Source organism: Vicugna pacos, chromosome 17 (genome assembly GCF_048564905.1).
Source record: "Vicugna pacos chromosome 17, VicPac4, whole genome shotgun sequence".
Classification (NCBI taxonomy): domain Eukaryota; kingdom Metazoa; phylum Chordata; class Mammalia; order Artiodactyla; family Camelidae; genus Vicugna; species Vicugna pacos.
Window position 1 is genome coordinate 13,787,705 of NC_133003.1, and position 25,639 is coordinate 13,813,343.

At 43.2% G+C, this 25,639-nt stretch overlaps 1 protein-coding gene across 1 annotated transcript in view; it reads left to right on the forward strand.

Moving 5' to 3' along the window:
* CTDSPL (CTD small phosphatase like) overlaps positions 1–25,639 on the forward strand; it is a 112,511-nt gene that overhangs the window by 24,611 nt on the left and 62,261 nt on the right.

Consider the following 25,639-nt stretch of genomic DNA (forward strand, 5'->3'; position numbering starts at 1 on the left):
TCCTACCAATAAGGTCAAGCCTTGCATAATTTAACACCTATACAGCAGCTCAGCATTTTGGTGCTTTGGTAAGGTGGCAGTTACATAACAGGCTGCAACCACGCAGATGAGCAGAGCCAAAGATGGGGGAGAGGGTGCTTTGAAAAGATGTGTTAGTGCTGGAGTGACAGGTGTGATGGATGAAGGGCAGGCGGCAGCTGCAGGCTTCACAGAGCTGGGGTCTGGGAGGTGCACACGTGCCCTGTGCCACTTTGGCAGATACTGTCTTGACGGGAAAACATCTCCCGACATTCACTATCAGGCTAACACCAACAGGAGCTATTTAAGTGTGCCTTATATTAGCCACATCGCAGGTGTATTTTCTCACTCCTTGGTAGTATTTCCAAGCTAAAAGTATGATTGCTTCAGTCTCAAAGTGATGCAAAGCCCAATCAATCTCTGAAATCATGTTTTATCAAACTTTTATGTGAAGAACTCAGCTTACAGCGTTGCCAGAGTATCACCTTCCGGTATCGCGTTGCCAAGTTAATCTTGCTTGGTGCTTCAGACTCAGTGGTGCCATACTTCAGATTCGAAGTACAGGAGAGCTCTAGAAGGGTGTTAGAAAGCAGATTTCAGTGGCTTATTTCTGTCTGGGGATGAGAGATGCTAGTGTGTGAGCATTTAGCAAATGACTTCATGTGCTTGCCACCAAAATGCTTTTTAGACTGTCCTGCTTGAGTTGTGCGATCTTCCTTTAAAAGAAGACTGGCATTTAAATAAACTGCTTGGTGTTTGTCACAACATAAGGCTCAAACTTCTAGAGACCAGAAAGCCAGTTTGTTTCTGGAACCATCTTTAGACCAAGGGTCATCCTTATCTCCCACAAGGACACAGAATAGTTCATTGGTTGGCCAAACTTTCTGGAGCTGATGCTTAAACCGGAGTCTTTAGATTCATGGGTAGGGAGAGTGCCTGGGGCTGCTGTCAGCCAGGCCAGGCTGAAAGCTGCCCCAGTACTTGGAGCTGCTTGGAATGAGTCCCTGGGGATGGAGGAGGCCCAGGAGAGCCTCGTTGGATGGAAATCCATAATCTTACCTGAGGGCTTTTAAAATAAATAATGTTTTAATATTTACAAGTGGAAGCAAAATTTATCCTTTTTTGTTGCTGCCTGTCCAAGCATCATGGGAGATCAGAATGCTAGCTCGATGGCCAGGTGGCAGACAGTAGCCAGGAGGCCTTAGCCAGCTGTAACTTTCATTTATTCACTTGATACCCACTTCATGCAGGACGTGGACCATACTGTGCTGTAGAGGAAGGACAATGACTGTGAAGTCTCACTGAGCACATGCATGTAGGGCATTATTTTAAATATCAAACTGACATTTTTCATCATGAGGTTTTAAAAATGTAAATTAGCATATTTGAGAATAAGAAGGAGATCTTGGAAAACAAAAGGTATAACTAAACACTTTTAAAATAGAATAGAATATATAATATAATAAAATATATATAATATATAATAATAATATATAATAAAATGTAATAGAAGGGCTGGTAAACAAAAATCAGGGAGTTTCCAAAAGGCAAAATGAAAAGATGAGGGGCTAGAAAATAGGGGCAAAATAGTAAATAAAATTTTTAAATGGTACATCTAGGAGTTAGAATCTCTGAGTAGGAGTTCAAGCAGAAAGAAAATAGAGAGAAGGAAATTGTCAAAGAAATAATACAAGAAAAATTTCAGAACTGGAGGTCAGGAGCTTTCTATCTAGAACCCAGTACAATGAAGGAAAAAAAATTACCCAGACCAAGGCACGTTGTCATCAACATTCACGACTTCAGAAACAATGAGTTACACAGCTTTGGGGGAAACCAGTCACAAACAAATGACTGAAAATCAGAATGCTCTTCACATCAACACTGAGAGCTGGAAGACAGTAGAACCAAGTCAGCAAAGTTCCAAGGGAAAATTATTTTCCGTCTAGAATTGTATACTCAGACGAACTTCGAAGAAAGTGTGAGGCTAGAACAAAGACATTTTTAAATCTGCGAGGACTTAAGATTTTGCTTCCTGTGGATCCTTTTCTAGGAAACAACCAGAATAAATACTTGAAAATGAGGAAGTAAATTAAAAAAGAAAGAGAAATAGAGCCCAGAAGACAGGGAACCAATACAGGAAAGCAGCCCAGAGAAGCCCAATGTGTTTAAAATAGGCTTGGCTACTTTGGAATTCACAGATTATCTGTTGTACTTCGTCATTTGGAAAACAGTATTTACATATATAAATACTGATAGTTCAGATAGAGTGTTCGGAAAATCTGAATGTAAGTGCACAGAAAATTAAGCAAATGAAGCAAAGAGGGAAGTGTTAACTCCAACGAGGGGAAAAATTATTCAAAGGAAAAAATATCAGAGTAAACTCCTTGATTTATCATCATAATGTAAGAGAAGGAGAAATGTGATAGATGGTGTAAAAGAGCTGAAATCTAAGCAATTATATCAGGAAGTTAATAGGTGACAGATAGATAAACCAAGAAATGGCAATATTAACATATTATCTGGGTTTTTAAAAAAGCTAGAAGCATTGAAAGTGCTTGCCTTAAGATACTGTGCTTTCAGTATTTTTGAGCAATTTGATTTAAACTATGTGCTTTTGTTTGCTCTGATAAAAATGAAAATCAATTCAAAAGAAAAAAAAGATCGACATTTGACCATCAGTAGGATACTCAAGCCCGCATCCTCCAAGCTTTTGTCACCACAGGCATCAGCGGCATGGTGGATGGGTGTACAAGGTCAAAGCCTCGGTCAGATCCAGGCTCTCTGTCCCCAGGTTTCTTGTCACAGGATGGCCTCCCTGTCCATGGGCAGGTGACTGGGCCGTCTCCTGCCAGAGTCATCCCAAGTTTCCAATGAGATTATAAGGCTGAGCAGGGGTGTATGCTTCATAACAGGAAGGGAGGAAAGAGGAAGGAAGGAAGGAAGGAGAAAATCCCCTTCACAGACAAATTTAGAAAACGATTTGCCACTTTGCTATTAAGATAGCTTCAGAGAAATTCTACCTGAAATGCACCAACCAGCTGAATATAGCATCAGATGACAGGTCAGCTTCTTTGCCACAGTGACTCCACGGTGTCCTTAGGCCAGCCCCGGGGAACAGAGTTAACCAGTTGGCACACCAGGCTATCCCATTCCCACCCTTGCTCCAGGTGGGAGTTGGGGTGTGGTACAAAGGGTTGTAGCTGGCCTGACCCAGTGATCTATGTAGAGAACACAGAATGGACCAGATTTCCCCTCATCCCCACCCCTCATCCAGGGGGTGACCTTCTCTCCATCCTTCATCACTGCTGCCCAGAGGGGCCTTATCATAAGTCTGGGGCCTTAACCCCAGTCCAGACTGATCCATGTCTGGGCTGAGTCTGGCTAGACTTGGACCACTCAGACCACAGTGATATTCAAGCAGCCACTCACTTCTCTATACCCTATTCCTGTTGGCTAGCACTGAAAGAAGTGATCAAACAGGGAAGAGCCTTTCTACTGCTACACACAGGTGTGCAGGGCACCAGGCCAGCCACAAGCTGGGACACAGCTGTTTGTGTAGACTGGTCTGCATCGAAGCCCACTCCGTCCTCTTCTGCCCCAGGCTTGGAGTACCATTTTACAGGGGAACTGTTCGCTCAAACTCCTGGTTGGGGAGGACCGCTTGCACTTAAAATTGGTTGAGGTTTAACCTGTTTATGGAAGCATTCACCTCTGAACAGAATGTCTTTCCTTTACTTTCTAGGTAGTGAGCTATTTTTTTTAAAATCTTGTTTATTGTAGAAGTAATGCATGCTTTTAACAGATTGAAACAATATGGAACTATGTTAGAGAAAAGATGGTATAGGCCGCCCTTCTCTCTCTTTCTTCAGAGACGGCCCATACTCTGTCTATGGAGTGTGTACCTACTTTTAATCTGAGCACCTAACCCCCACACCTCTTGGCCTCTCTCTTGCCTTTCAATGTATCTCTCTGAATAAATCTACCTTCACTCAAAAAAAAAAAAGAAAAGATGGTATATACGTACAACATATATATGTATGTACACATACATGTATCTTCACAAACAACTGTGACTACACGTATATGGTTATTGTTCAAAAATGAGGTCTTATGCAATGCCGCTTTTTGTTCTGTTGACATAAATTATAGGCATCTTTTTATATCATATAGATCTGCCTCTTTCTCAGGAATTTTCTTTATACCAATGTACCTTGATTTATTTAAGTCCCCTACTGATGAACATTTAAATTCTCCCAGACTTTTGATATTAATATTAGTCTTTCAGTAGCACCCTTAACTCTGAAGTCAGACAGCCTTAGTTCAGATTCCAGATACTCCATTTACTTACTTTGTGACCTTTAGCAAGTTATTTAAACTCTTTGTGCCTCAGTTTCCTGATCTGTAGAATGGGAATAAAATTGTCCTCGCACTGTGCCTAGCCCACAAAAAAAGAAAAGGCTAAGTGAGACTATGTATAAAATATCCTTAGAATATTATAATCACGACAACTAACATTTATTGAGTACTTACTGTCAGCCAGGCGCTGTGGATATCACACTGTTTTATGCATTAGCCTTATACCACATATTTTAATATCTGCAAAGGCAAATCCTCCATCATTATTAAAGTGACGTTAGCTATTCCCATGCACTTACTCCTCCAGGTGAATTTTTAAATCCCCTTTCCACCTACCTCCCATCAATATGACAAGGGTTGTTGTTTTTTTTTTTTAATCCAGTTGGAATTTTGAAGGGTGTCTCTACTCCTAAAGGTTGCCAGAGTAGAAAGACCCTTGGACTTGAGTCAGAAAGCCCTGGATAGTCTCATGGTGTCCCTCCAAAGCCATGTGACCATGGGCAGTTGAGTTAAATTCTCTGAGCACCTGCAGCTTTCCTACCTGTAGAATGAGAGTCAGGGGAGCTGGGGGGGGGGATGTAAAGAAAACACTGGAACAGTGCCTGACACTGAAGTACGTCACAAATGTACTTGCTTCTAAAGCGAGTATTTTTCCCTCCTGGCCCTTTGTCCTCAGCACCATCTTCAGCACCGTCCTCAGCAGCTCTAAGGGGACAGTCAGTGACAGGAGTTTAAGAGTCAGTTAAGGAGTGTAAGAGCAAGAGCAGCAGTGAGCAAGCAGGATGAAGGCTGAGGCCCCCGCTTCCTGTGCAGGGCGAGCCGAACATTTACGACCAGTTGAAGATTAGCCAAGAGGGAGGAAAGGGAATTGGGACAAACAGAGACTGTTCCGTTGTGCCGGCATGTGCCACCAACCATGGAGTGGACTTCCTGCTGCAGGACACAGCTGACCTTTGGAGAGTCACTGTCTGGGTGAGGCTGCCCTTTAAAAGGACAGAACACAGCTGTTGTTTAGATATCAGAGGCTTGTTAATAACTGTGTTTGGCAGTCAGTTCGGGATGTTAAACAGTTTGGAAAACAGTCTTGCTTCTCGGTTTAGGGAAGGCCGGCATGAAGGGAATCTCTGTGTTACTAGCAGGTTGTTTGGTAATCCTTTGAACAAAAATGAACACTTAGCAGCTTTAAAAAGTATTAAGAGAACTCATAAAAGTCAGAGCAGACGTGCAGGAGAAGGTCACACTTCCAGAGCTCTCTTGGGAACTGTTTCTGGACTAACAAGTCCGACAAATGTGTTAATTCAGGTTGAGATTTCTAATGCAAATATTGACTCAATCTCAGCCTTTGCAGTTAATTCTCAACTTGAATGTGTCCTTTCAGAATACCCTTGCCTGTCTTGTTTTCTTTCCTCATGTCTGATAGTTTGTCCACCCTTCATTTTGAACCTTAGCAGGTGAGTTTTTAATGGCAGCTCTGCATTTTTTCTCTAGATCCGAGTAACGTTCAGAGGAGTGACTATAACTATTCCTTCATTTTCCTAATGGCATGATTGTAAGAGAGAGTCGGTTTAGACCAGGAAAGCCTGGCAGAATGTAAGTTATTCCCACTCTTGGGTCAGATTCCCTAAAAATACCTTCTTACCCAGTATTCAGTATCGAAGGAAAAACTGAAGTTGTTTTTATGTTTTCTCCCTGCTCCCCAGTTCACTTGATATTTTAATTACTGTTCATTTTAAGACATGTGTCTTCAAGTTCCTGTGAATTGGTGTGCAAACTGCTATGTGGTTAACCAAATAAATATAAAATTAAAAGTTTTGACTAAAAGATAGAACAAATATAATGTATATTTATTTCACCTTCGGTTTCAGAAGATATTTTCCCTGGATATAGAATTCCAGGTTGAAGGTTTTTTTTCCCCAGATTCTGTTACACTATCTTCTGACTTCCTTGGTTTGTGATGAAAAGTCACTCGTTCCTAGAATCATTGTCACCTTTATGTAATGTAGCATCTTTCTCTGGCTGCTTTCAAGATTTTCTTCTCTTTAGCTTTTGTTTTCTTTGTATTTGTCCTGCCTGGAGCTCACTGAGCTTCTTGAATCTGCAAATTTAGGTTTTATACCAGATTTGAAGAATTTTCAGCCACTATTTCTTCAAATATTTTTCTACTCCACTGTCTCTCATTTTTCCTTCTGAAACTACGGTTACACCTGTGGCAGACTTTTTAATGCCCTGCAGATCTGATATTCTGTTCATTTTTTTGGTTCAGTCTTTTTTTATCTTTCCGTTCTTCATGTTGGATCGTTTCCGTCAGTTTGTCTTCAAATTCATTGACCTTTTCCTGGGTCATCTCCATTCTGTTAAGCTCGTCTTGTGATTTTTAAAAAATTTTATATGTTATATTTTTTAGTCCTAGAACTTCCAGTTAATTCTCTTTTATAGTTTCTATTTCTCTGCCAAGATTTCCTAATTATCTCATATATTCTTTTATGCCACTGAACATAATTATGATAGATACTTAAAATTTTTATGTTATTTGCAACATCTCAGTTACCTTGGGATCACTGTTGATCATTCTTGTTTCTTAAGATTGGTTTGGATTTTCCTTTATCTTTGTACATTTAATAACTTTGGAGTGTATTTTGAACATTGTACTATTATGTTATGAATACTGTGGCTTCTGTTGTATTCTTCTGAAGAAATTAATCAGGGTGGGGGGAGATTCTTGTTTATTTTGTTTTTTGCCTTAGACATCAGCTTGGTTGAACTAAAACCACAAACTGTCTTGGGCAGCACCTCAGTTCTTGGCTCAGTTATTTTATCCTTAGCCAGGTTGCTTAGAGCCTGCCCCATACATGCTTGGTTCAGGAATCACCCAGAAATTGGGCCGAGTTTTTACACAGAATTTGAGGCGCTCTCTTTCTGGCTCTATAATCTCTGGGATTCCCTCTTTACTTTCCAGTGGCTCTGACTGTCCTGAAATCTGTCCTCTGAGGACTGCACCTTTCTGTTGAAGTTCTATCCACTGCAGCCTGTTACCAGGCTAAAAGCCATAAAATTGAGAAACACATCTAAATCTATTCCCTTCTTCCAAATGTCAGCCCTCTCCCAGAGTCTGCCTACTTTCTGTCTTTCTACAGTGCTCTCAGGGAGTTGTTTTTCACATTCTTCCCTAGAGTTTATGGTTATTTTCTCCAGGAGAACCAGTCCAGTAGAAGCTGGCCATACTAGGAATAGAACCAAAAACATGCTTTTTAAAGAACATTTAAAATGCAAGCTGCTCCTTCCCATAATTAGTTCAGATCAGCTAGTTTGAAAAATATAAGTAGATAAAGATATGGAACTAGAAGACTTCTGGAGGAAACTTATTTTTAGGGTCTTGGTAAACAACACTACTATTAATACCCAAATAAGCAACATAGTTCACATATCCTTCAACATATTAATGAGACACCAAAAGCTGCTTTGCAGATCTTTTAGTCAAAACTTTTTATTTCATTCCAGCCAAGTAAAAGTTGCTATGCAGCAACTTACATACCAATTCACAGAATTAAAGGGAGAGACAAAAAATTCCTCAATCAAAATTGGAGTTTTTTCCACTGTCAGCAATTGATAAAACAGTTATACAAAAGTAAAAATCAGTAAAGGCACAGATGAATGCTTAAACCAAATTGATATTTATAGAATACTAAATTCAACAACAACAGAATACACATTCTTTCAAAATGCACATGATATGTTTACCAAGTTGGTCAAAATCCTGGACCATAAAACAAGTCTCAATAAGTTGAAAAGTGTGTGATATGTAGAGAGAATATAGTATATCTTCTGACCACAGTAGAATTAAATTAGAAATTAATAACAGAAATTTATCTAGGGACACCCCACCAACACACTTGTATATAATCCATGGCTCAAAGAAGAAATCACAAGGTATTAGGAAATATTTTTAACTAAATGATAATGAAAATACAACAAATAAAAATTTGTAGGATACAGCTAAAGCAGCACATAGAGGAAATTTTATAGCTTTAAATGTTTGTGTTAGAAAAAGGAAAGGTCTTAAATGTGCTGTCTAGTAGAGCTTTCTGTGATGTTGAAAGTGTTCTGTATGTGTGTTGTCCAGTCTGGTAGCCACTAGTCATGTGTGGCTATTAAGTACTTGAAATGTGGCTAGTGTAACTAAGGAATTGAATTTTTAATTTGTTTAATTTAAGTTGGTATACATTTAGATACCTACATGTGGTTATTGGCTACCATATTGGACAACAAGGGTCTAAAATTCAGTAACCAAAGGATGCGCTCTCTCTCTCTCTCTCTCTCTCTCTATATATATATACACACACACACACACACACACACACACACACACAAAATAAGTAATAAGGATACAATAAAGATAATAAATCAAGGAGCTGAAATGGAGACAAAAAATGGAGAAAATCCGTAAATCCAAATGCTTGGTCTTTCAAAAGATCAGTAACATTTATTAAATATAGAGAGAGCACAGATTAGCAATATCCAGAATAAGAGAGGGGTTATCAATCCTACAGACATTGAAAAACTAGGGTGAAGGGTATAGCTCAGTAGTAGAGTGCATGCTTAGCATGCATGAGGTCCTGGGTTCAATCCCCAGTACCTCCATTAAAAATAAATAAATAAACAGAGTTACCTCCTCCCCCCAAATAAAAATGTTTTTAAAAAGAAAAAAAAAACAGAGGAATATTATGAGCAACTTTATGCCAAAAATATTAAACGCTTTGGATGAACTGTACAAATTCTTTGAAAATTATAACTCATCAAAACTGACACAAGATGAAACAGAATCTGAATAGCCCTCTGTCTATTAAAAAAAAGATCTAATTCAGAGATTTCCAGTCTAGATGGCAGAGTAGTAGGACCATAAGCTCACTTCTCCTTGAGACTGCAACAGAACCACAACTGACCTCTGAACAACCATCAAAAAAACCAAAAAACAAAGAACTGGAGACTGGAACCTAGCAAAAAAGATCTTCAACTGGAAACATAAAGAGGGAACCACAGCAGGACAGTAGAAGAGGCACACTTGTGACCCCCCAGGTAGGCAACCCACAAGCTGAAGAATAATTAAGTTGCAGAGGCCTCCCATAGAAGTGAGAGTTCTAAGCCCCACATCAGGCTCCCCAGCCTGGGGTTCCAGCACTGGGAGGAGGAGACCCCAGGACATCTGGTTTTGAAGGCCTGCGAGGCTTAACTCCAGGAGCCCCATGGGACTTCATTCTCTTGGGAAGCGTACACACAATCTCGCATGCACCAGGTCCAAGGGCAGAGGCAGTGATTTCAGAGGAACCTGGGCCAGATGCCTGCTGGTTTTGGAGGGTCTCCTGGGGACGCAGAGGACAGCTGTGGCTCACCCAGGAGACATAAAAGCTGGTGGCATACATTCTGAAAGTGTTCATCTACATGAGCTTTCCTGGAGGCTGACATTTTGATTGAATCATTAGCACCAAGACCTGGCCCCACCCAACAGCCTGTTGGCTTAAGGGCTGGGAATCCTCAGGCCAAACAACATACTGGGTGGGAACACAGCCCCACCCATCAGCAGACTTCCTGAGCCACAAACACCTCTAGCCACGGCCCTACTTACCAGAGGTCCAGGACCAAGCTTCACCCAGCAGTGGGCAGGCATCAGCTCCTCCAGCCAGGAAACCTGCATAAGCCTCTAGTCCAGACTCACCCACCAGAGGGCAGATACCAGAAATAAGAAAACAACAACCCCAAAGCCTGTGGAATTACCCACAAACACAGGCCAGACTCTACCCTGGGACCAGCTCTACCCTGGCCCTTGGGTAGCAAGAAAGGAGTGCACTGCTGGGACACATAGGACGTCTCCCACTGAGGGCCACCTCTCCAAGGTCGAGAAACATAACTAACCTACCTAAAAATACAAATAGAAGGATAGACAATATGAGTCGGCAGAGGAGCATCTCCCAGGCCAAGACACAAGATAAAATCCCAGAAGAAGAAATAAGTGATGAGGAGACAGGCAACTTATCCGAGAAAGAGTATAAAGTAATGATGGTGAAGATGTTCAGAGAACTCAAGAGGAACATAGATGCACAGAGAGAAGTTTTTAGCAAAGAGTTGGAAAATATAAAGAATACCCAAACAGAGTTGAAGAATAAAATCACTGAAATGTATAACACGCTAGAAGGAACCAAGAATAGACTAAATGAGGCAGAAGAACGGATCAATGAGCTAGAAGACAGATTGGTGGAAATCACTACCACAGAACAGAAAAAAGAAAAAGAGTGAAAAGAAATGAGGATAGTTTAAGAGGACTCTGGGACACATGAAGTGCTCTAATATTCACATTATAGAGATCACAGAAAGAGAAGAGAGAGGGAAAGGACCTGAGTAAATTTTTGAAGAGATAATAACCAAAAACTTCCCTAACTTGGGAAAGAAAACAGTCACCCAAGTCCAGGAAGCTCAGAGAGTTCCACACAGGATCAACCCAAAGAGGAACACACCAAGGCAGATAGTAATCAAGTTGACAAAAATTAAGGATAAGGAGAAAATACTAAAATTAGCAAGAGAAAAACAACAGATAACATGCAAGGGAACTCCCATAAGGTCATCAGCTTATTTTTCAGCAAAAACTCTACAGTCCAGAAGGGAGTGGCACGATATATTTAAAGTGATGAAAGAGGAAAACTTACAACCGAGAATACGCCATCCAGCAAGGCTCTTGTTCAGATTTGATGGAGAAATCAAAAGCTTTACAGATAAACAAAAGCTAAAAAAATTCAGCACCACCAGAACAGCTTTACAACAAATTTTAAAGGAACTTTTCTAGTCATCTAACCATAAGAAAAGAGAACAAAAAGAAGAAAGAGAAAAAAAAATACCTACAAAAGGTTACTTTGGCAACTGGGGGCCTTTTATGCTTCCATATGAATTTTTGAATTGTTTGTTCTAGTTCTGTGAAAAATGTCATGAGTATTTTGACAGGTGTTGCATTGGATCTGTGGATTGCTTTGGGTAGTGTGGCCATTTTGATAATGTTGATTCTTCCAATCCAAGAGCACAAGATGTCTTTCCATTTCTTTGTATCATCTTCAGTTTCCTTTGTAAGTGTTTTACAGTTTTCAGAATATAGGTGACCTCCTTGGTTAAGTTTATTTCTAGGTATTCTGTTGTTTTTGATGCAATGTAAGTCTTTATGCCAGTTATAAAATTCTGGTTTTCGAAGTGAAAAAAAAAGTGAATGAAGAGTCACAAGAGGCAAAATATCCTTCGTTCTTATGGGTGAGTTATATTCCATTGCATATATATGCTACATCTTCTTTATCCATTCATCTTTTGATGTGCACTTGGGATGCTTCCATGTCTTGGCAATTGTAAATAATATTGCTGTTAATAATGGGTGTGTATCTTTTTGAATTAATGTTTTTGTGTTTCTCAGATATATGCCCAGGAGTGGAGTTGCTGGGCCATGTGGTAGTTCTATTTTCAAGTTTTTAAGAAACCTCTAAGAGAATGTGACAATGAATGTATGTATGTTCATGTATAACTGAAAAATTGTGCTCTACACTGGAATTTGACACAACATTGTAAAATGACTATAACTCAAAAAAAGTTTAAAAAAAATAAAAAATAATTAAAGAAAATAAAAAGTACTAAAAAAAAAAAAAAGAAGCCTCTATGTTGTTTTCCATGGTGGCTGCACCAATTTACATTCCCATCAACAATGTACAAGGGTTCCCTTTTCTCCACATCCTTGCCAACATTTGTTATTTGTGCTCTTTTTGATGATGGTCATTCTGACAGGTGTGAAATGATACCTTATCATGATTTGTATTTGCATTTCCCTAATATTAGTGATGCTGAGCAACTTTTCATGTTCCTGTTGGCCATCTGCATTTCCTCTTTTGGAGAAATGTCTATTCAGTTCTCATATTTTAAATGGGTTGGTTTGTTGTTTGCTTTTTGATTGAAGTACAGTTGATTTAAAATGTCGTGTTAGTTTCTGGTGTACAGCATGGATGGACTTGGAAGGCATTATGCTAAGTGTAGTAAGTCAGACAGAGAAAGGTAAATACTGTAAGATGTCACTTGCATGTAGAATCTAAAAAAATACAACAAACTAGTGAACATAACAGAAAAGAAAACAGACTCACAGATGTAGAGAAGGAACTAGTGGTTACCAGTAGGGAAAGGGAAGGGGGAGGGGCAAGATGGAGGTGGAGGATTAAGAGGTACAAACCATCAGGTATAAAATAAGCTACTAGGATGTACTGTACAGCATGGGAAATACAGCCAATATGTTATAATAACTATAAATGGGGTATAACCTTTAAAAATTTGTGAATCACTATATTGTATACCTGTAACATAACATAAACATCAACTATACTTGAATTAATAAATATGATATTGCAAAATAAATACACAAATAAATTTTTAATGGTTAAATAAATTTTAAAAATCTAACTCAACATCAAAAACTTTTTCACAATGATTTGGAACTCTCAGACAATGTTGGTAGGAGAGTAAAATGATATAATTGCTTCGGGAAAAAGTCTGGCATTTCTTATAAAGCTAAATATACAGCTTTTCTTTGACTCAGCAATTTTACTCAGTTATTTATGCAAGAGAAATTGAAATAAATCATGTAAAGCCTGGCTGTCCCCATCAATAGGAAAATGGATAAACACACAGTAGTATACTTGTACAATGGAATACTATTCCGCAGTATTAAGGAGAAAATTGCTAATACATGTAACAGCATGTATGAAACTAAAAAAAAAAATGCTGAGTGAGAGAAACCTTCCACAAAAGTAGTATATACTGTGAGATTCCATTTTTGTGAAATTCTAAAACAGGCAGAACTAGTCTATGGGGGAAAGAAATGAAAACAGTGGTTCTTTCTGGAGGAGTAAGTGTTTTTTTAGTCAGGTGTATATATTTGTCTAAACTCAGTCAATGTACACTTAAAATTTGGGCACTTTGTTGAATGTAAATTTCACCTCAAAAGAAAAAAAAATATTTAACTGCAGTTAATGAAGGCATGCTGAATTATTTAGGGGAAGTCTGATATTTCTGTAGTTTACTTTGAAATATATTGAAAAGATAAGATGGATTGATGGATAGAAAAATGAATGTGTGTATAGATATGTGTGATTAAGCAAATATAGTAAAATGTTAATGGTAGAATCTAGGTGGCCTTAAACATCCTTTGTTGTCTATTTGAAATTTTTCTTAATAAAAGTTGGGGAGAAAAAGTGCAGAAAAAGTGTGCTTTTTAACTCAGTATACACAGAATTACTGAAATGCAGTGAATTGAACCTTCACTGGGATCTGCTTTTATAGATGAGAAAAATGTGTTATGAACACATTTGTTCTGAGTTTCTTGAGAACTACTGTAAGCCAAAAACCATGGAATAATTAATTATTGATTAATATGAATCAAGCATTTTTCCTTGTCCTCTAGAAACCTGCAATCTAATGAAGCATATGAAACAAATACACCATTAATAGAGTTCAGAATGACACATCCTCTAATGGAGGTAAGGACAATCTGGTGTGGTTACTCAGCAGAGTGAGGGCATATTAGGTTAGAGGAAACCATGGAGGCTGCATGGAGGAGGCGGTATTTTAGATACCAGCAGGACAAAGGGGCTTCAGCAGGGAAGATGGTATCCTGAGTGCAGAAGGGAGACCGTGCGGATGTTTGGAGGGGTGTGAAATAAAGCTCTGAAAGGTGGGACCAGGGCCTTGAAAACCAGGTTTAGGTTTTACTCAGTACACAGGTAGGAGACAAACGTCTTTGGGCAAGGGAGGAAGATGGATGCTTTAACATAAGTGTTACTTACTGGTACCCAAGAGAGGGGCCCAGGCCCTGGCTTTAACTTTAAAGGGGTTAGATTAAAGGATCTCCAAGGTCTGTCCAGTTCCAGCGTGCTGGGATCTGCTGGCTGCTGGGAAAAGTTGTTTCTCAAACAGATTAAGTATTTCCTCTTGCAATATTCTGCTGCTCTGTTTGCCAGCTCTTTCTTCATAAAATCTGGATTGTACTGTTAGATATATTAACAGATTCCATATTCCGAGTTGTAACATTTCAAGCTGTTGAATTTTCACACTGAAAAAATGACTGGTTTTGTCGTTAAGCTGGGTGGGGGTCACAGGGGAAGCCTTACAGCACTTGTCTCACAAGGGACCCAGTCATTCTGCGTAGTCACACATGGGTCTGAGTAACCTGAACTCGAAGTGAGACTCTTCACGAGGGCTTGTATCATTTTAGTAATTCCCGGATGCACGCAAACAGAATCTTAAAAGTGTATGAGCGAAAAGGAAAAAAAAGTATATGAGCTATATATAAAAATAGAAAAAACCCAATTTCTTCTTATAGCACAGGGAACTATATTCAATACCTTGTAATAACCTTTAATGAAAAAGAATATGAAAACAACTATATGTATATGCATGACTGGGACATTACACTGTACACCAGAGATTAACACATTGTAACTGACTAGACTACAATTAAAAACAGAAGTGTATGAGACAATGCAGTACTTGTGTTGAAAAGAAAATCCATTACTCTGTGAGTTTTTAATAATAGGCTTATTGTTATCTCTGATGCGTTTTGATCTTTGGCCCAGGAAAAAATAGTCCCAGATATATTGCACTGCTGGGTAAGCGATGAAAAATTAACTTTCGTCTCTAGGCATCCATATGTCTCGGTGGGCATATGCTTGTGTCAAGAGTGAAGGAAAAATGCTGGAAATATTGTTATTTTCAGACCACTGGTGTCAAGCGTTTGATGTGAGGAAAGAACTGATATGCTGAAAAAGTTGTGTGAGGTGGGAACTCAGTACGAAAGGTAGCCCAGAGCACTCTCAGTGGTACGTTTGCCATTGCTGTGCTGGTCTGATGAGTGGCTTAGACCCAGTTCCAAAGACAGGAGTTCAGTCTCTGGTGGAGTGCCGGTTACACAGCAGGCTCTGTGGCAGAGAAAACGTTTCTTAGCGTTCATTCACTTTCCATCTTCTTAGGCAGAGAAACCATGTCCTAACCTCATGAAAACAACTTGCACACCAAGCCCTACCTCTCAAGGGTCTCAGAGATTTCTGCTCTGTGAAGGGGACAGAGATGGTTGGTATTCAAGTTTACTGATGAAATCAGTCCAGAGTAACTTCAGAACCCCCCAAGTCTTTTACAAATAGAATGTTCTTTCAGGGAACCCCAGCGAATGGGGTCTCAGATCAGAGCTGCTTCAAAGAGGTGAGGGACATGCCTCCAAACTAGGTCCCGATAAAGGGAGAAAGGTGCTTGTCCTCTGCTGGGGACTAGAGTGCCACATTGAGGCTCTCTTCCATTTTTTAAACATCCCTCTGAAATGTCCGCTTTCTGCTTGTTAGCAGACAGCCTGTTTTGAAGCCAGATATCCTGTCCAAATAATAACAACCGTGTCATAACATCTGTCATTAACACCCTTTCCCCTTTCTGCAACTTATTTCCAAGGATTTTTCTTACGGTTGTAAAAGGAACTATTGAAATCTTAGAAAATACAGAAAGGTGTTGAGCCACAGAAGTCATCCCTAATACCACAGCTTAAAGAAGTTCACCACTGTTAGCGTTTTAAGATTTTTCTTCTATTAAATTTCTCTTGCATAGGTATATGCATAACTGTCCTAAGGGGGCCATGGGAAATACGCTTGCTGTTTTTCACAAAACATGAGAATTTCTCCCATATTATAAAAACCCTTGGAGAATATACTTAATGACTACAGAATATTCATTCCATTTTGTGAACACAGCATCATTTTTTAATGGCACCTCACTATGAGACATTTAGATTGTTTCCAGTGTTCTGTTGTAAAAGCGGCAATAGCTTTGATTTCAGGCGACACATTTCTGTGTCTGGGGAATAAGGAGAAATGTGTGAGTTGGCCAGGTTGCCTGATGTCCCAAACTGAACCTATTCAGACCCCTTCTCAGGGCCTCTGTCTGGCTGTCGGTGCACATTGGGTCCAGACTGAAGGACTAGGGAGGGAGTCCTCAGATCCACTGAGCATGGCAGGGATCACTCTGTGTCTGTGCTGTGTCTCCTTGGGGGACAAGCTAGCTCTGGGGATGGGAGTCCCTCCCAGTAGACAACTCCTCTGCTCCCAAAGGGCATAGCCCTTCCTCACTCTCTCTTCCTCAGAAAGAGACACCACTTTCGGGGTCCTTTGTGGATGTGATCTTGGGTCTAAAACAGAGGAGCTTTAAGTGACTTGGAGCCTATATGGCCTAATCAGAATGATACAAGCAGTGGCTAATACTTACTGAGCATTTGCTGTGATGCGTCAGGTGCTTTACAGACAGCATCTTGTTGAATTTACAGACCTCTTGTTCTGAGAGCAAGTGGTCGTGTTGCCTGGTGACAGTTAGCAAGGTGGGCTCTGGGTCACACAGACCTGGTTAGAGTCCCAGCCCCACTGTTCGCCGGTAGCTGTGTGACTCTGGCTGGTGCATCAGTTAGGAATGCATTCAGCTGCAAAAATCAGAAAACCCAACCAAGAGTGGCTTAAACAAGTAGGTAGTTATTTTTCTGACTTAATGAGAATTCTGGAGGGAGCCAGTCCAGGGCTTATCCAGTATCTTCAGGGACCCACTCTCTTACCTTCCTCCTTATGCTGTCTTCCACGTGTGGCTTTCATCCTCATGGTTGTGAGATGGCTGCATCTGAGGCAGGGAGAGGTAGAGAAGGAGAGAGTGGGGCAGCCCCTGTGTCAGGAAAGCAAAAGCTCGTTTTGAAACACTCAGCTTCTGTCTCATCGGCCAGAACCCCGCCACGTGGCCACCTGGCTGTAAGAGACTCCATGGGAGAAGTTTTAGCTGGGCAGGGTTCCGTCCCCAAAGAAATCAGGGTTCTGGTAGAAGGGGAGACAAGGGAGTGTTTGATGGGTAAGCAGCCATCAGTGTCTGTATCAGCAAGTCACTCAATCTCTTTGAAGCTCAGTGTGGTTCCTCTGGTAATAGTACCCCTCCCTATTCCAGACAGGCTCTTTTACCTTACAAGAGGTGTGCCCGCATGGTATGGGAGTTCCCCAGGGACAGAGCAAACTCAGACCTGGGCCCCAGCAGCACACAGTCCCTTCCGTTGGGTGTCAGCGCCTCCCAGTAGGCCTGTTGGCACCTCATTGTTGAGGAGGTACCAGAGCTCTGGGCCCGCGCTCCCGTGCCGTCACTTTAGAAGTGAGCATCCATGGCTCCCGCCACACCCTAGGGCTTCTTCCCAGGGTGGAAAGCTAGCCACTTCGCCTGCCTCTTTCACTTGCTGCTTTTCCAGTCTGTACTGACTGGCCCCGTCTGCCGTCTCTGCTGCATCTCATTTCCAAACCCAGCAAAAGACAGTGTCTTGGGTGAGTCGTAACCCTTCAGTGAGGAACACTGCAATCAGGCAGTCTTCCTTTCCCGGTGGTCACCAGTCACTCGTTAGCTGTGGGGCACATTGTGGCCTCTTTCCTCAACAGGGAGAAACCAGTGTCTGTGGCAAGTACTGGTGGACCCCAGGCCCCCCATCTGTTAACTCAAGAGAGTCTCAGGGATGCAGAACTGCACAATTCGAGGGCACCAAGCACGTTGAAACCACATGAATTGTGCCCTAGGAAACCCTGTTGCCTGGCAGCTGAACCGCAGGACGGTCCAGATCCTGGATGGGCGGGCCTCCGCTGGTGATGGAGACTGAGATGGGGTAAGCGTCCTATTTTCTGGCGGTTAGAGAGACTGCCTGGGCCCCTGCACACGAACTCCAGGGCGCCGTGGAGAGTGTGGTGCTGTGGAAGGCGGGGGAGATCTCAGGCAAGGGGGGCTGTTCCCACCGCTGGTGATCCTGAGGAGGACCCCAAGCTCGGCAGGACAGCTGCGGGTGGCCACACCCTTCATCCTAGGCTGCTGAGAGGTGAGAGGCAGGCAGTCGTCGGGACAAATGAGGGAATTTGTGTGCACAGTCTTTGAAGCTGTGACTCACTCCGGAGGCCTCCGTGTGGCTGTTGTTACAGCTGCTGTTGCTGCAAAACAGCTTTGAACCTGAGGTGTGAGATCGCCTCTGGAGGTCTGGGCAGGGAGCGGGGGCATCGTTTGGCAGCTCGGGACTTGAGAGGCTGAGGTCAGTGATCCAGGAAGGGGACAGAGGGGTTGATGAATAAGGCTCCTCTGTCTCCTCCATAGCGCTTTTAGGTTATTTGTGCAATTCTGGATGGAGAGGGAGCGCGCCCACCTGGGCCCTAAGGGTCAAAGGCAGGAGGGAGACGAGGAGGCCCTTGTTGTCACGAGAGTTATCACAAGGCTGTCGAGGCCAAAAGTGGGCAAAGACCTGTAACACCTCCACCAGACTCCTCTCCATTTGGGCTGTGCACTGCCTTGTGGTAAACTGGGCATGGGCTGGAGGCCTCTTAGGCACCCAGTAGTCCCCTTTCCCTCATTCACCCTGCGCCTTTGCTCTTGCCCAGAGAAAGGACAGTGGGCAGAGTGCCATCCTGCTGGGGCGAGCTCCTGCCGAGTCCACGTGCAGTTGTTTCTGGCCGGTGCCAGGTCCCCAGGCCAGCCTGCCACTTCCACTGCCACTAGGTAACTGATTTATCCTAGCCACACACACACAGGCTCTAACTGTGTAAACAGAAAACCACCGGATGGCACTGCCTCCCTCCCCAGTCCCTCCCACACACTTGCGTGGCCTCAGGAGTTCTCCATCAGCCTGTGCGGGACTGGAGGGCTGTCTAGTAAATCTCCTTAATAGGAAGAATTCTGTAAAATAAAGTTGGTTTCGTGGGCTGGCTGCCGGTCAGACTGCCAGCAGAACTGCCCTTCACTAAAACTTTGAACTTGGTTATGTGACATTTACATTTTAAGCAGAGAAGAAAACGAGATCGCTGAGCAGAGCCAAGCTGGTTTGGTGGGTTTTGTTGTTGTTGTTGTTTTGGCTATTTAGCACTAATTCCCTTTGGGGGAAGATCCTCTCTTGGTCCTTTTCAGACATCCCAGTAGAGAAGGGGTGAGACCCTCTATCGGGCTTGAGAAGAAAGGACCTGCACCAGTGCGTGGAAGAGCCCAGGTCCTAAACTCCCCCGAGGTGAGAAGGAACCTTGCAGCGTGCAGAGCTCACCACAGTGGGAGCAGAGATGGGAGCAGGGAGCCCATCAGGGGTAAGAGGGGCCCTTCCAGCTCCCCGGCCGGAGCACTGCTCCACCCCAGGCTCCTGAGAATCAGCACCACTGGACACCAGGCTCCAAGACTGGGTACCCGAGATGGCACGGCTCACTCTTGTCTCGGTCCTCAGCCTACAGCTCTCTGTCCAGCCTCCTTTTCGTGGAGAAAACATGTCTGTGGCCATGTGTCCCTTTCCATCCCACACATGCAGGACACATCTCCCGCTGCATCGTGCAGACCTGGTCCAAACCTCTGCTACTTCCTTCTCCACCACACCTCTGATCTGGGAAAGTGGTTTTCTGCCCACTCTCACATCTTGACTGCAGGATTGCAACAGCCTCCTAAGCAGGCTTCCTGCCTCTCGGTCTCATCTTCATCATCCTGTATATCTTCCCAGCACAACTTGCCAAAACATGATGCACTCTAGTCATGCCTCTGTTTGGAAGCTTTCAGCACCTCCTCACTGCCTACGAGAAACAGAAGAAGGTGGGAGAACCTTCCTTTGTGATTTGGTCCCCTTCTGCCTCTCTGAGTCGTTACACTCTGTTCTGCCCACAGCTCCAAACATAGGGACTCAGGAAGCACTTAGAGATGGAATGAATTGATATAAAAATTAGGAAGCCAAACGAGTTTGCTGGTGTTTTTAATTTAGTAGTTGTAGAGCTACCATGCTAACGTCTGCATAAGATATTAAAATGGTACCACTGGTAGTCTTTTCACGGTTTTCTTGAGATAAGCTGTTATCCAAAGAATTGAGAAGCCCTTCTTGTTTCATAAAGGGGGCAGGGTGTATGGAATATATAAAGAAACTGAGAGTCAAATAACATTTTGATCTTTCATTTTGAATTTGTAGCTCAGATAATGCCTCCAAAAAGGATTCACTCTTTTTTTAGCCAGCCAGTTCTCTAGTCAAGTTTAAAAAGGCTTGGAAGAACATGTGATTTTTAAAATATCCTGGAGGATTTTTCCAGGCCTGGGCAACTCACGGGTCAATGCACAGCTATTTCTGTATGTGAGTAGAGTTGGCGGTGCTCTGCGTGTTTGCTGAGGGCCGAGGCCTGGTTGTCTGGATGGGAGGTTGGATGGAAGGACTTTCTTCCCTCCTTGCACCACAGCTGGGCTCCACCATGGACCTGTGGCCTGTTCCCCTCACCCATCTGTGTTTGCCTACCTACAGCTGCTGCAAGGTGCTTCTTCTGAGCTGGTCCCTTTCAGTTGTGGGAACCCTGGCTCCGTGTCAGAGGTGTCGCACACAGTTGTGAACCAGGGAGGCATTTGGGAATTCACTCTAGGGGAGTGTAGACCGTCCCACATAGGGGTATACATGATCCATCAATGAGAAATAAACAATTTCCAGCTGATTTGAAGGCCTGTTGTTTTTCAAGGTTTGAGTCCTGCTTATAGGAAGAGGAATCCTTGGGGCAAACGGAGACTGGAGGAGTGTGGGGCGGCAACCAAAGATCAAGTGCCCAGCCCAGCCCTGCTGCTCATCCTCTGATTTTCTGGGCCAGGCCTTTCCTGCCGAGGCACAGTCCCTTTCAAACTAGAGTTTGGTTCAGTTCACTCTTGTGGTCGATGTTTTCCGTTTGCCCCTCAGATCCACTCTTCACGCTTCTCCACCCTGCCCCATGCTCTGGAAGCTGACCGTAGGGACGGTAGGAATAGGCCCCTGGCTTCATGGTGCTCTATTGTGCTCTTTACCCAGTGGGGAGGACTGACAGGAGATTAGCAGGGTAGGTGGAGTGGCTTGGGAGGGGGCAGACGAGGCCCAAGGGTTGATTCTCCCGGCTCCTCCCTGTGGCGTCACCAGGTCTGGGTGCCTGGTACGCAGCCCTCTCCACAGGGCCCTTTGTCAAAGGTTCCAGGAGCCTCTGCTCCCTCACCCCTTTGGTTCTGGCATGTAAATGTGGCACTGGTACTGGTCCCAGAATACTGTGCTGTGGTTCCCCTACCCCCTGCCCACCCCTCGATAAATGGTCCCTTTATGAAACTCTCCTCAGATTACCCAGTTTGAGAGTGCCATCTGTTCCCTGCCAGAACCCTGGCGGATATGGTTCCTGAGATCTTCTCCAGCCCCGAAGAAAGACGCCTGCTAGCAAGGGGGAGCTGGCCCTTTGGGGTTACCATTTTTCACTGATACCCCCCTACCTGCTTCACCAGGATTGTGGGAGGGAGGGACTGGTAGAAATGTGATCTCCAGAACACAGTCACTAGGACAAGAATCACCGGTACCTTGGCAGACATAGGCTCTTAGAATCCTGATTTCCAAAGAGCTCACAGGTGTGTGGTCCCACATGGTAGAGGGGAGGGGGCGGGGGGTGATGGCACCACCCAGGGCTGGACCGTCCACCCCCACCTCTTTCTGCCTCTTTGACTTTGAACAAGTCACTTTACTCTTGGAGCCTTGGCCTCTTCCCTCCTAGCCCCGAGCTGACAGCGCCCACCCTGGCCCACACACGACTGTTACGAGGGGCAAAGGAAGAAGTCTGTGCTGGGCTGGAGAGAGTGGCAGTCTTAAACAGCTTTTATTGTGTGGGGGTCGCAGGCAGGGCACAGAGCCCTGTGGGGACATTACCCCTGCTCCTGTCCCAGCCATACCCACCTCCTTTCCCTCTTTCCTGCTGTCCACACTTGCTGGGACAGACGTGGCTCCCAGTGTGTCAATTTCAGGATCAAAGCTTGACCTCAGAGATACCAGGTTACAGAATCATGGCTTCAAAGATCAGTGGCTGCCTTCGGCCATCTCTGGAATTCAGATCCGGACCTTGAGGGTCTTAGGCAGCCACCTGTGGCCCTTCTAAAAGCAACGACTTCAAACAAGGTCCAAGAGAGGAAAAGGGAAATTGAGTATGCTTTTTTTTTAATTGAAGTGTAGTTGATTTACAATGTTAGTTTCACGTGTACAGCAAAGTGATTCAGTTGCACATATATATGCACACATATATTTTCAGATTCTTGTCCATTGTATGTTATTACAAGAAACTGAATATAGTTCGCTGTACTATACAGTAGGTCCGTGTTATTTATCTATTTTATATATAGTAGCATGTGTATGTTAATCCCAAACTCCTATTTTGGTAACCTCCCCCCACTTCCCCTTTGGTAACCATAGTTTGTTTTCTGTGTCTGTGAGTCTGTTTCTGGTTTGTCAATAAGGTTTGTATCATATTTTAGATTCCACATACAAGTGATGTCATTGGATATTTGACCTCTTCTGACTTCACTTAATATGATCCATATGATCATCTCTAGGTCCATCTATGTTGGTGCAAATGGCATTATTTCATTCTTTTTTATGACTGAAAAATTGAGTATACTTTGAAAAGTTATATATTTTTAATTATTAAAGTTATCACAGAGAGTTCTTGACACATGAGAAAAATACATTCTTGAAAACTACAAATGTCAAGTGCAGTTTTCTCTTTAAAAAAGAAAAGTAAAGACACTTAAAGAACTTCCATCCTACTCACTCGACACTGTTGATACTGTGTTATGCCACATGCACACAGTCCACACACAGCACGTGTGCAGACCCGCGGTGGAGCTGAGGAAGGAGAAAAGGGGTGAAGGAGTGACAGGCGGGAGAGGGCCCGGCACCACCTGCCCTGGTGGACAGATGCCTCACTGTGTTTATTACACAGCAGCTGGGAACCGTGCACACAGTAATGTGAGTGAATCTTACGGACATAGTGCTTAGTGGAAAATTAAAGTGAGATGCACAAACTAATAATTCCGTAAGTTAGAAATAGGTGCATGGAAAACCCCATCACAAGCAAACATCAAGATACACCTCAGGCACATTAGAAAGTCTACTTCTGGGGTGAGGGGGTGGAAGGGGGCTCCAGGGGAAGAAACAAGAAAAGCACACATGCGTACTCATCATGTGCTCCTGAGGTACAAAACAAACAAACACAGAAAGTCTTCGCTTCTTTTGCTTTTAGATTTTAAAAGAATCATTAAAAAGCTTTTTACTGTTTGGTTTGCATGGTCTTCCCCCCTTCAGTCCCCCTGTAGCCTTCATTGTAGCCCCTAAACCGCAATTAGTTAATGGATCAAAAGTACCCTTTGTAGGGTCAGAACACAAACACCACGCAGACACTGCCCAGAAACCACATGAAAGAAGGGATGCTGTGAGCCGCCCTGCAGGCTCCCTTCTGGGAACTTACCACCTGGTAGGGCCCGCCAAGCGGGTGAGTGTCCATTGCGGCAGGCGAGAGCACCATCCTAAACGTGGTTCTCTTTTGTTAAAAAGTGCCTGATGGAAAGAAAGCAGGAGATGTGGCAGATGCATGTAGACCTATCGAAAGAGCCTGCATAAAATATTTCGAACGATACACCCGCTTCTCTCTTTTTGGTATATTTCCTTTTAGTCTCATGTCATGCATGATTTTTTTCTCCCAAAGCAATATCACATTCTACATAATCACATTTCACAAAAGTATTTTTACATCTTCATCCCAGTTATTCTGTCCTTAATGTTGCATTTAACAGTACTTTTCCATTTTCCACACAGACTCAGCTACGTCATTTTTAATGGCTGAGTAATATTTTATTGACTAAATATCCCAACACTTATCAAAATGACATTTAGGCTGCTTTCTACTTACTTTCTTGTAACTAATGCAGAAAAGGAAGTATTCGTGCTGCATATAACTTTTTCATATTTTAAATGAATCTCTTAGGATAGACTCAGGAAATAGAATTCCTGGGTGAAGGAGTGTTCAAAAGCTTCTGTGACTTTTGGTACAAATTACTAAGTCGTTTTCTAAAAGCATAGTAGCAATCTATACTTCCAGTAGCATGTTCTTATGCCAACATTATGTTTTATAAGTTGGTGATTGGCCAATTTAATAGCTAACATACATTGATTTAGTTTTACACTTCCTTGGTTAATAGTGAAGTTGAAATTTTTCCACGTTTGTATTTCTGTTTACATATTCTTATTGGGGGTGATCTTGGGCTGGTATTGTGTGTGTGTGTGTGTGTGTGTGTGTCTGTGCAACCTTTGCCCAATATTGATATTTAATCTTTGTCACAATTCTGCAGCTGTACTGTTTGCCCTTTAAAATTTTTTTAAATTTTTACGTAAGGTGTTTTTTTTTTTTAACTGATACTGATTAATCGGTGTTTTTATTTACTTTGGTGGCTAAATAAAAATCAAGATACCCTGTTGGTTAAATTTGAGGAAGAAATTTTGCCATGTGGTGTGATGAAAAATGCATCCAACTGAGGCCTTAGAAGGTGGTCAGGGTGGGGTTCCCATCCCTGCCTGTGACGTCCCAAGCAAATTAGTCAAGCTCTCGGAGCCCCACTGCCTTTATTCATGCCAGGAAATTATGATCCTCATCATCCAGGTGTGGGCTGGGATCGTGAATGGACACTGGCACAGTGGGAGCCCAGTAAACATGCTTCCTTCTCCCTGCCCCTCGCCCTCCAGAACATAGTAGTTCCGAGGACCCCGCCCCAGCACTCAGCCAGCACTGCCCGCAGGGTGCCCGGCACTGCCCCTGGGGCTGCCCCTTCTCTTCCAGGCAGGAGGCCCAGGGACACGGTAGTGGCCCTGCTTCTTGCCAGTTGCTCGCAACAGTAGAGTTGTTGTTCTAGTGTATCTGCTAACCAGCTTCCTGTTTTTTCCTGGTGTGGTGGCGTTCTTTCCGTCAGCAGCAGGAGGGAGGACGGGCCAGGATGGTTAACCTCAGTCCTCTAACTCCTCCTGCAGTGAGCGAGTCTGGCCCTTTCCACCAAAGATTCATTCTACAGTCATGATCGTGGGGCCGTGTGATCTTGAGCAGGGCCAGCCGCGGTGCCACGTGCCACGTGTCGGGAGGGCATGAAGGGATGGCCAGTCCCCACTCCTGGGAATTCAGGACTGTGGTGTCCACAGACTAACGCTAATGGATTTTCAACGTATGCTGATTAAACATTAAACTTTCATTTCCCACAAAGTGAATGTATCACACATTCCCGTTCTCTTCGCATGCCAGGAAGAATGGTCTAGATGGGATCCCTGGAGCCAGACTGCCTGGATTCAGATTCCCATCTCCACCACTTATTAGCTGCGTATGTGACAATTGGCAGGTGACTTAACCTC